At 31.6% G+C, this 12126-nt stretch overlaps 1 protein-coding gene across 1 annotated transcript in view; it reads right to left on the bottom strand.

The window, feature by feature from the left end:
• Positions 1–12126, bottom strand: part of LOC117180253 (nose resistant to fluoxetine protein 6-like) — a 109603-nt gene that overhangs the window by 34815 nt on the left and 62662 nt on the right. The gene's annotated exons all lie outside the window — the stretch shown is intronic.

Raw genomic sequence — 12126 nt, 5'->3', positions numbered from 1 at the left:
ATTTCCCTTTCGGGGTAGGCGTGACTCACTCGGCAGGGGAAAGGAGTAGTGTGTGGAAGGGATAGAGATTTTTCAGATTGATCCAGAATTCTCGTGCTACTTGAAATAACATAACCTCAAAATATACGCTTATAAAGAGGCGCGAGAAGTATTCAAATGATGAGAATCGCCAGCATCGAAATCTGGAAAAATTAAAATAAAAGCGGAATGTCTTCATTTTATTTCAAAGCAGATGGAGATATAAATAGAACCGGCGAAGTGTTTCGAACGGCAATCGCACACCTTCGTGTTTTCAAATTCAGAAGAGGAGAAATGGGTTGCGCGCGCAACTCAGTCATTTACATCGTCTCCTACTATATTCACACGAACATAGCCCTGTCATAGTATTGGACCACAGCTCGTTTCAGATCTGGGATCACTGGTCTAAACAAGAAAGGAAGAAACATGCATAGACGAGTACGTGTCTGTAGATATCGTTCCCAAACGATGGGGTACCACTGCACTGATTTGAATCCTTAAATGTACTTAAAAAAATTTTTTGCATTATGGCCAGGTTTTGGGGGATTTTGACCACTGTGTTGCGGTGTGAATGCTGCACAGTGATCTAGGGTACAGATTGCCAATCATTTGTGGTACGAAGTGTCCATCACTTGGGGTACGAATATCGATCAATTGTATCAAAGATATTAGATCCTAGATACGGCATGAGATTAGTTGCACCACATACCGGTAGTTAGCGCGGCAGGCAGGTTTGTGATCCTGCATATATATATTGCTTTTAGTTCGGCCACATACTTGCAGAGGCGCGACATGTACCGATTGGTTCCGCCACATGTTTGTAGAGGAGCGACAGGCAGCTCTATATTTGGTCGCGCCAAATTATAGTGCATTTGAAATCCAAAATGGTAACAATTTAATTTTACTTTATAAGTGAATGGAAAAATAATTTTAATTGAGTAGGAAAGGTCTTGAAGGAATTCGAAAACTCTAAAGACTTTTTGAAATCAAATTTATGCCCAAAATGTAGCAAAGATGTTAGTATAAAATAGTAATAACAAATTTGAATTAAAAAGTTTATTTTTTATTTATGTTATAATTTTTTTGGAAATTAGTAGAAAAGTGAATTTGAAGATACAGTTAAGTTTTATTTAAATTTGAATAAACTAAAAAAGCTGTCTGGTTAAATCCACCAGAATTGTGGTCGAATATGTCCTTACTATTTTTTTCTGGTTAAAGAAACAAAAATTCTGAAAAGAAATTTCCTTATAAAAACTTCTAAAAAAATTTTTTTTCCTAAATTTCCTTATAGAACTAGACAAATGTCTTCGGAAGTGTTGCATTTTTTAAATATTAGTGAATTAAGTGGTATATGAGTTTTTTAACAGCTGTAAGGTGTAAGAAGCATTTTCGAAAGTCAAAGGAAATTACGGCTTACTTCTACAGTTTAGCTCAGGCCATGGTATAAATATTATGAACCATTTTTTCAAATTGAAATAAGAAGTAACTGAATCTTACAAAATGTCATTTTCCCTGCTCCAGAAATCTAACTTTAAGAACAAATGTAAGTTTGCTTAATTTTTTTTATTATCATTTAATACTAAAACTTGACATTAAAACTGCCATAATTTTCGTCTTTTTGTTGTTTTAATATATGAGCTAATTACATTTTTTAAACCGCAACCATGAAAAATAATATAAACCAATGCTATAAATTCACAGAACTATTATGTACATCAATAGTCTATATTTTTTTAAAGAATTTGACGCTGTTTTTATTTTACTTTATTTTTAATAAATATATAAATTTCCTTAGTTTTTTTATTTAGTTTCCTTTAATTATTTCCTTTATTTCTTTATTTTGTATTTATTGAGAAAAATAAGTTGAAACTTTAAAATGTTCTCCACCGGTCATGTATAGAAAACTGTACTTTCCAGCTGATAGATTAAGCTTTTGTTTGCATTTACTTGTTTAACTTTTTGCATATTTAATTCCATTAAAAATGTTTGATTTTGCTGAAATAATTATTTTTAATTCTTTCCTTTAATAAAAAACTTGCTTGTTTGAATTTGTTCGTAAATAAATTTATTTTCTAATAATTTAAATATTTTATTAACTTTCAATTTCTTTTATAAAATTTTAAAGGCTTATGCATTATAAATTAATTACCTCATTAACAAAAAAAGTTTTTTAAAGAAAAATAACAACAATCATGCAAAAAACTCCACTTTTTTATTTGAAAAAGATATTAACAATGTTTATTTCTTGCATGATTAAAAAGAAATTAGGAAGGAATTTCATATTTGAATAAAATTATGAATCGAACCAAAAAATACATGATCTGGCACTTTTTTGTTAGACTTATTTTTTCAAAAATTGTATACTCCTTTTCAAAGATCTTAATTGAAAACCGAAGTTTAATTGTTAAAGTGAATATTTATTTCTGACAATATTAAACCTTCCATTTTAATATTTAGTTTATTAAATTAAAAAGGAAGATATGTTAAAATTATTTACGCCTAGCGTTATAATGCTTAAAGCTTCTTGTTCTTCAAAAATCATTATATTCCAATCAAGATTTTTTCATACTTCTTAAATCTTGTAAACAAGAACAAATGTTTTCATGTAATAAATAAGTGAAGAAATTTTGTTATCAAATAATTTTTTTTTAATGTGATCAGCCGTGATTATTTCTGCCGTCTTGGAAAATAAAGTTACTCTCTAAAGTTTGACGTAAGGGTCATTTTCGCATTGTAGCGTATACGTAAAGAAGACTCACGTCAAAACGAAGATAGTGAGTTTCTTCAAGCAAAAAGCAGATTTGGTTTAACCCTTTTTTTCCTCTCGACGGATCGTTCACCTTGGCGTGCGGGGTATTTCCTAAATAAATTTGTTTACGTAAAAAAAGTCGTGTCTACTAAAATGTAATATTTTTTTCTCGATGACTCAAATTAAACAAAGTTTTTGAAAGTGTAAAATTAAAAATGTAAAGCATTGAACAAATTTTGAATTTAAGAATCAAATCCTAAACAATTAAAAATTTTAGCATTGAAATTTAATTTGGTTGTGTATATAAGAATTTAATATGGTAAATTGACAACTGTAACCCTTCTAATTTGATTAGGCTTAAATTAATGGCCTCCAAAATCTGATAATACCCAAATACAAACATTTAGAATTCTGCATTTCAATTTTCAATTCAAAACTTTCAAACTTAAATAATTTAAATTTATCAGATCATACTTGAGGCATATTCAAAATTTAAAAAATATTAATGCTTGTATTTTTAATTTATCAACTCTATGAAAAAATTTCAAATAATAGAATTCTTGAAATTTTTATTCATAAAATTCTTCAATTTGATTGTTTTAAATTGAAAATATATTAAAACCTTTCAATTTAAAATTCCTCTCCTTATAAAAAGTTTTCGATTTCAAAGGCTTGACATTAATTCCAATTTTTCACGAGGTTTGACGTCGAATAATCTGCTTATTGCAGCTTTAAATTATTTATATCCTAAAGCTGAAAAAAAATGTATTGCCGAATCATAAGTGAATTCATTTAAAACATTTAAAATTAAATATTTTGAATTTTAAATTTATAATCTAGTTTCTTTTAATAATTATTATTTTATTCTTACGCTTCTAAAATAAAATAATTACACCGTAATTTTAATTGTTTTCATTTCAAATTTCTCTCATTTAAAACCTTTTAATTTCAAAGGCTTTGAAGTTATAATCCAATTTTCGAAACTGAAATTACCTTCCTGATTTTTTTTGTTGAATTTAACTAATTATTATAAAAATAAGGGAATCTTTTTTTTATTTCTCCAGTTTATTTGACTGCTCTCCATTGTTGAAGCCAAGAAACAACCCATATATATCTGTATTCAATTCAATCAAATTTAAAATTTAACGACAGTTTCATTTTTATTGAACTAAATTGTACTTAAATTTAACACCATTTAACACCATTCAACATCTACAATTTTAACTGAAATTTACTGAAATTCAACTAAATTTTAATTAAATTTTGAATTTAACTAACATGTATTCACTTTTTGAAATGATCTAAATTGTATTCAATCTTTAAATTTAGTTTTTCAAAATAATTTTTAAAATTGCACTACAATAAATCTTAAAGTACGAATAGAATTGTTTTAAAACTTATTTACTTAGTATCTAGAAAATTTCTCTTTGAAAAGAAACCAGACGAGAAATTAATTTAACTAAACTTTATTTAATTCTTAAATTCAACTAAATTTCATTTAAATGTTGAATTTAGCTAAATTTTATTTAAATTTTAACTTCAACTAAGTTTTATTTAATTTGGAATTTAAATAAATTTTATTTAATTTCTTAATTTATCTTAATTTCATTTAAATTTTAAGTTTAGTTTTTTAAAATATTTTAGAAATCTAACTAAAATTCTAAAGTACGAAAACAATTTTTTTACATTTATTTATTGTCTCGAAAATTTAAAATAATAATAAATAGAATATTTTTAGGCTCTCTTTAATTTGAATATAATTAGGTAAATCAATGTTCATAACATTTTTAGAGTACAGGCCGTACAGAGCCAGCCAACCGACTCAACTATATCAAAGATTGCTATAGTGATGGCAAAGGCGAACGCGAGAACGAGAAACAGAAAAACTCGTTCGGTTTGGAATTCAATAACTTTCGGTGTGCACCCCGGCCCCGCCTCCCGCTAGGAGGACGCGGTTGCCACAGAAACAATGAAAAGTTGAAGAGGGCAGCACCTCGATATAGTTGAAAATGTAGTTAGATATATAAATCGGCCGTCCCCACCACTGACCCATGCCGTATCTAGGACCTAATATCTTTGATTGTATGTACTACTTTGGGTACAACGTGTCCGCTTCTTGAGGTACAAAATGAAAAACGTCATTCAACGCATAATCTTCTCGTTCGTAACTTCTTAAATACTTTTTAAGATTTGAAACAGCCATGTCTAAAAGCATTGTTTATTATTTTGACAGCTTTGCTAATTGCACGTCATGGTCATTGAATTTTATAAGGTGCCTTGTTCGCACTTTGTAAAGTTGAGCCAATAGGTATTTCAGATTGGGTGGGGATATCCAAGAGATCTGCACGTTAAGGGACAAATAATTATACCAAATAATGGGACGAAACTTTATTTTTATAATAACTTGGAAAATAATAATTTTTCACGATAAGTGTATTCAGATATTATTTTTACTTTCGAAAAGCTATTGAATTAATTAATGAATCGATATTTTTTTGTAACTGGAAAATAATTTTTTCCGAGTAATTAACTAAATTAAGTTTTATCCCCACGGACTGGTATTATTGCTTGACCCTCATTGTACAGACATCTTGCCAGCTGACGTCACAACTTGAAATATACCTAATATTAGCAATCTAAGAGCATATATATCTGAATACGAGAGTTCAAAAGGCGATTACTTCTCAGTAGGCAAAAAAATTAAGGACGTCTTAGAGACGTCTTTGGGAGATTCCTAAAACGTCTCTTATAACATGTCTTTTGGTCATCCTAGGGATGCTCTTAAAACGTCTAATTTCAGTTCGAAAGATGCTCCGTGAACGTCCATGTCTTTAAGACGTCTTCAGGTCATCTTTAGGACATTGGACGTCTCAGAGACGTTGATTGACCTCACACAGGAGGTTCTAGGAACTTCCCAAGGACGTGTTTGGGATTTTCATAGATTTCTACCCACTGGGTTACGCCAGAAACGCCGGTAATTTACCGGTAAGTTCTAGAGCGATTTTTTTCGAGAATTCACGAGAATTAAATTTTTTGCACCGAAATGAATGTAAAGTTTTGAGCTCAAATGGTTTTGAATGCAATATGTGATGATTTTTAGTAACTTAGGGAATACCTTTCTAATTATTAACAGTTGGTAGCTTTGAGTAGTTTAAAAATTTAAATATACAAAATTGTCATAACACGGAAAATTATTAAAACTTTTGAAGACCTTCGGCTTATTACGGAATTTTCCTTAGTACTTGTCAAAAGAATAAAAAAATTCTCATGCTTTCGATTGCCCCTTTCAAACTTTCCTCGTACCAATTTTGTCTATCAGTCTTCCTTTTATGATTTCGAATATTAATAAGGTTGTGTATACAAAGCCGGTACCGGTAAAATAAATTGTCAGTACCGGTAGAAAGCATATTTTAAGGATAGAGCCTAGACTACGGAAAGAAGATATAACAAATTTCTTTTTTCAAATGTGTTTACTGCTACTGTTCGATCCTTAATATCGTCCAACTTGCTACTCTCTAATTTTTTCATGTAGTCCGGTCAGTTTGGGCGTGAATATCTCAAAGAAAAAAAATGGTACAAAAAACCGGTATATGCTATGCGAATGTGTCTTTATTTTTGCGTCGATTGATGCTAAGTGGTTATTGTGTAAAAATGTGGTGAGGCACTGTCATACTTTATATCCTTTTTTTTTATATATGTCATACTTTTATTCCTTTATTTAGTGCCGCCTCTTTTGTTTGCCACTCTGCGGGTTTTGCAAGCATGTTTGTATCTACTCTGGGCGCACTCTAAGTGCACATGTTATCAACTATCTAGATAATATAAAGCTAAAATAACACATATCAATACGCAATAAAATAATAAGAAATAATTTTTAAAAAGGCATTTTTGAATGTTTGGAATTAGATTGAAAAATATTTTAGGATACGTGAAAATAGAAAATAAATATTTTTTAAAATAAAAATCAATAATAATTTGTAGGGTTATGCATTTCTTGCAAAGTTTTCTAAATATTTAATACTCAGCATGGTTTAGATTGGCAGTGCAGCAGCAATTTAACAGGTACTCTTTTCGAACTTGACCTGCTCCTTTGTTAAAGCTGAAAGCTCGTCAGACTCCCAAATTGCCACATTTTTATCGTAATCTTATTGTATTTCTACAGACGTCTCTGTAATATTCCATTGTTAATGATTAATTTTTCAGTTTAAAATCTAGATATTTGTATTAAAACTGTGTTATTATTTGGATTCTATTAAGTTATTCATATAATTAATATTATTGTATCAATTGGAATTAATGATCAATTATTATTCATTTAATTTTCAATAAGTAGTGACTTTTTGTCTTATTTCATTTAAAAATAATGACTAGCAATGTAATGTTTGTTAATAATTTATTATGGACTAATTACTAAGTAGTACTTATTAATTTTTAATAAATTACTCGATTTCTTTAATAATACATAATTATTTATTAGATATGTATTATTTTAATAATTATAACAACAATAATAATTTAATAAATTTATAATTATAACAATTTCATAATGAATACAACATGAAACATTTTACACTTTAATTATTGTTATTATGATTAATTATCATTAAATATTTATTAAATACTATTTATTTAATGAATTTCAACGATCCTGATAAAAAATCACTCAAAAAGATAATGGTAAATAAAATTATTTGATATTTAAAAGAAAGTTACAATGAACATTACCTATTTACTAGTTACTACTTAATAATTAGGATGAGGCACTGACGAAGAAATTTAAACTAAAACTAAAGGCGTTACGAGGAAGTAGTATTTTTAATAGTACCAGTAACAAATGAAGCGTACGAAGAATAGTATTCTTATATTGAAGAAGGAAAAGAGTTCACAAATCCTGTCCTATCTCATATTATGTTTATCGTCAGGTACAAAGGGCAAGGCATATCCCTTTAATTTATTATTATATTATTCATGAAACAGTGAGAGGAGCACCCCATCAATGGCCGTGGGCCTAGTTTAGGAATCAAATAAATCAGACCATCCGGCTAGCAGTACGCATGTATAGCAAACAATGTTCGAGTTAAATAAGGTTAATAATTAATCATTTACTAAGTATAAAAGAAAAAAAATCCCCTTCACAAAAATATAATTATTAAGAACAATGCAAAGTGATACATATCAGCGCTGATAGGACAGGGTGCAGATGTATTGTGGGCGCGCTATACAGCCTTGAACTGTGGAACCAGAAGCTGCGTGCTACTGTGCTTCAAAGCCCGCCTGCTTCTTTGAATGTACGGCTAAATTTCAATGAAACAAGTATCCTCACTTTGTCATTATTAATCGAATGTTTTTATATGGTGTTAATTCTTATCCTTTTGCAAACATTAACAGCTTTGGCTCGTTGCGGTAGGTTCAATAGTATTGAACATAATTTTAATTCTTGGAAACCACTTTATAGTCACACTTATGAAAATATTTAATTTTTGAAAAAGATAGAAGTTGTTAAGGCTTTGAAGAATAAATAAAAAAAATCGATATTTTCTAGGCAAATTTGACGATACAGGAGCTTTTCAAAGTTGACCTATGTTCTCGACGTGCATTATTTCGATGCTTTTTGGCAAATAAATGATGACAGCTCCTCACCACATTTTTGCACAATAACCATTAGGCATGCAATCGACGAAAAAATAAAGGCACAATGGTATAGAATATATAGTTTTTTGTATCATTTTTTTCTCTGAGATATTCACGCCCAAACTGACCGGGCTACATGAAAAAATTAGAGAGTAGTTTGTTTCCCAGACTAAAAATCCTTGGAAAAATGTTATTTCTGTGACCAGTCACAGAGGTGCCTTCTAGTCCGACAACACGTTATTGGAAAAAGGTAAGTATTGTGACCAAAATTATTTCTGGGACCAGGCACAGGGGTGCCTTTTGCGTCTCCACGATTCGTTGGAAAGGGTTAGAGGTTTAACCAAAATCACTTCTGTGAACAGTCACAGGGATGCCTTCCAGTCCCCCTCTACATGAGATGTTAAAGACAAGTTAGAAAAATTTGAATTCCATGAATTCCTTGGATTCCTAGAATTCCATCAATTCAGCGAATTCTATGAATTCCTTAAATTCCACGAATTCCTTAAAGGTGAAGGTTACATGCGACCTTAAATAATTTCTTTGACCAGTCGTTCGGGTGCCTTTCCATCCTTACGTGGCGTTGGAAAAGGGGAGGGGTGAGACCTTACATTATTTTTGGACCAGTCGCAAGGATGCCTACCCGCCCCCATGAGGCGTTGGAAAAGGCGTAGGGGTGCGACCTTAAATTATTTCTGTGACCAGTCACAGGGGTGCCTTCCCAACCCCTACGTGCCGTTGGGAAATGGTTAGGGGTGCGACCTTAAATTATTTCTTTGACCAGTGACTAGGGTGCCTTTCTGCTCTTATGTGGCGTTGGAAATGGGGTAGGGGTGCGACCTTACATTATTTCTGTGATCAGTCAGAGGGGTGCCTTCCCGTCCCGCGTGGCGTTGGAAAAGGGGTAGGGGTGCGACCTTATATTATTTCTGTTACCAGCCAAAGGGTTCCTCCCCCCCACGAAGCGGTGGAAAGGGGAGGTGTGCGACCTCACATTATTTCTGTGACCAGTGACTAAGGTGCCTTCCCGCCCCATGTGGCGTTGGAAAAAGGGTGGGGGTGCGAACTTACATTATTTCTGTGACCAGTCGCAGGGATGCCTTTCCGTCCCCACGAGATGTCAGAAGGGGTAGGGGTGCGACCAAAATTATTTCTGTGACTTATACATAGAACGTTTCGTTCAAAATCAAAAACTATCAAAATAACTCCTCATTTACATGGCTTTCCTCTAAAATGTGCCAAAGTCCCTTTTGTATGCTTGAAATATGCTTTTTGTCGGTACAGATAGATTATATTAACTTCCTAAATAAAAAACATAATTTTTTAAAATTATAACACCTAAAATTATATTTGCAGGTTTTCTCATGAATTCATTGAATTGCAAGAATTCCTTGAATTCCATGAATTGCATGAATTCCTTGAATTCCATCAATTTGTTAAATTGCAGGAATTACTTGAATTGCATGAATTCCTTGAATTTCATTAATTCAACGAATTCCATGAATTTGCGCGCTCTGCCGCTACCTTGCTAGAAATATACTTTCTAAAAAAACCAGTAAAAAAATTGTCGGTATCGGTAATTTTTTTACACTGACAGTGACTGCGACAGGTTAAGTTCGCGGATGTTTCGGTGTCCCATTCCACCTCATTCAGCTTGTAGCATCTCGCCCCGAACGACCATTTTATTTGAAATCCGTAATTTTCTTTTCTAAATAATTTATAATTCAATCTAACGTCAAGAACAGAGATTTTAATGTTAATTTTTCGAAATTCTTGTAAGGGAAAATGGGACAAGAACATTATTAGTACTTTCTTTTATCTCGAAAATCTGACCATTCCTAAGTTCTGAGTAACTAAAATTTTCACTTAATTTCTGATACAATTAAAATAAATTTTTTGTTTGCACTTTCCTCAACTCATTACACTTATTTTTATTTAATAAATAAATATCAAATATGAAGTGTGAATATTTTTCTAGATTCCGTCGCGCTCCACCTTCTCCTATGCCGTACCCCAAGTTCAAGAGATATCTGAATCCCTACCGAGGTACAATGAATACCGTTTAAATTTTACCTGCGACAAAATATACCCCCAAATTTTTACTGTGAGTACAATATAAGTATGGCCATGTTCGTATGTTCTTTCTTTATTTATGCCATTGGGTAAAAAATATAGAAAAATTAAGAAATCAGGGGAATTGTCGATTTGTCATGCATCAATATTTACCCTACCATCGCGCCCTTGCAAAATTGAAATGAAAATGGGAATTGAAATGGGAAAAAAGTACCTGTTTTTAACTTTTTATAAATTAAAGTTTAGTAATTTCTTAAGGAATGTTCAGCAAATGATTTCCACCCCATTAATCTTAATTTTAAATCCTCCGACCCCCTTGTACTGTATTTGAAAAGTGACGCAAAAATAGAAAATAGCACTCTATACTCGAATGATTCGTCTGATTAAATTGCTCCTCTGATAGATATAAGTTTCTCACAGACTCAGAATGAAATTTCACTGATTTAAATTAAGAGAGCAGTTTCTTTTCACATTCATGGCGAAGACGACTTTTTAAAAACTGCTTTCAGCATAAATTATTATCGTACGGTAGAACTGAAGTTTTGAAGTATTTTAAGACTAATGTTTAGTTTTTTACACAATTATTATTTGTTTAAACCATTCTTTCATCTGGTAATCCTTGGAATGCATTATTTTTCGAATAAATGATACCCTCCGTGAAGGTGAAGCCATATTTTTTATTTAACATATTTTAAAATTGTTGGAACAAATCCCATATGTTTAAATTTTTTTCTCCACTAAATCATTAAAATTGAGATGCAAAATATGCATGCCATTTATTGGGAACAAAAGCATTGGGTGCTTGTCGCCTACATGTTCTAATTTTTTATGTGTACGCTCACTTGAAAAGAGTCCTTTTGAACGGTTTTAGTTTATGAAATATTCGCAAACAAAAATAAAGAAATGAAATGAAAAATCAGAAATCGTGAAATGAAAAATCTGTGGTTCAGGGCGCTCAGCAGTACGTTTGCTTATAAGAGGTGTGTTCAAAAAGTAAGGTGAATTTTCAATTTCCGCGGGCTACGTACATTCAAGTATAAAATTTTTTGTTTTGTTGTGTTGGTACACTCGTCATGATCATATGTTCACAGTTTTGATTATATAGCTCGTGTTGTTTTTCTGGCAGAGGCGTAAAAGGTTAGAAGGGTTTGATGTGCTCGGCGATTTTCTTCTTTCGAAAAAAATGGAGCAAAGAGTTTGCATTAAATTTTGTGTGAAAAATGGAATCCAGTGCTCTAAAACTCTTGAAATGTTGACAGTTACATACGGTGAGTCTCCTCTGAGTAAGAAAAATGTGTATAAGTGGTACAAGCTGTTCCAAGAAGAGCGAGAGGATGTCGAAGACGAACCTCGCCCTGGACGTCACACCACGTCAACAACAGATGAAAACGTTCAATCAGTGGAAGAAATGGTTTTGAAAACTCGCCGAATTACCATCAGAGAAGTTGTTGATGATTTTAGAATATCGGTTGGCTCAAGCCAACGCAAAAAACGTCCGGAACTTTGGAAAAACAATTCGTGGAAACAATTCAAGCGTTGGCACAAGTTTATTATATCTGAGGGGGATTACTTTGAAGGGGACAACATAAATATTGAGGAATAAATGAATATTTTTTGAGAAAACCATAAAGTTACCCTATTTTTTGAACACACCTTGT

Source organism: Belonocnema kinseyi, chromosome 9 (assembly GCF_010883055.1).
Source record: "Belonocnema kinseyi isolate 2016_QV_RU_SX_M_011 chromosome 9, B_treatae_v1, whole genome shotgun sequence".
NCBI classification, from domain to species: domain Eukaryota; kingdom Metazoa; phylum Arthropoda; class Insecta; order Hymenoptera; family Cynipidae; genus Belonocnema; species Belonocnema kinseyi.
The sequence above is the reverse complement of the archived record's forward strand: the minus strand, read 5'-3'. Positions and strand labels throughout refer to the sequence as shown.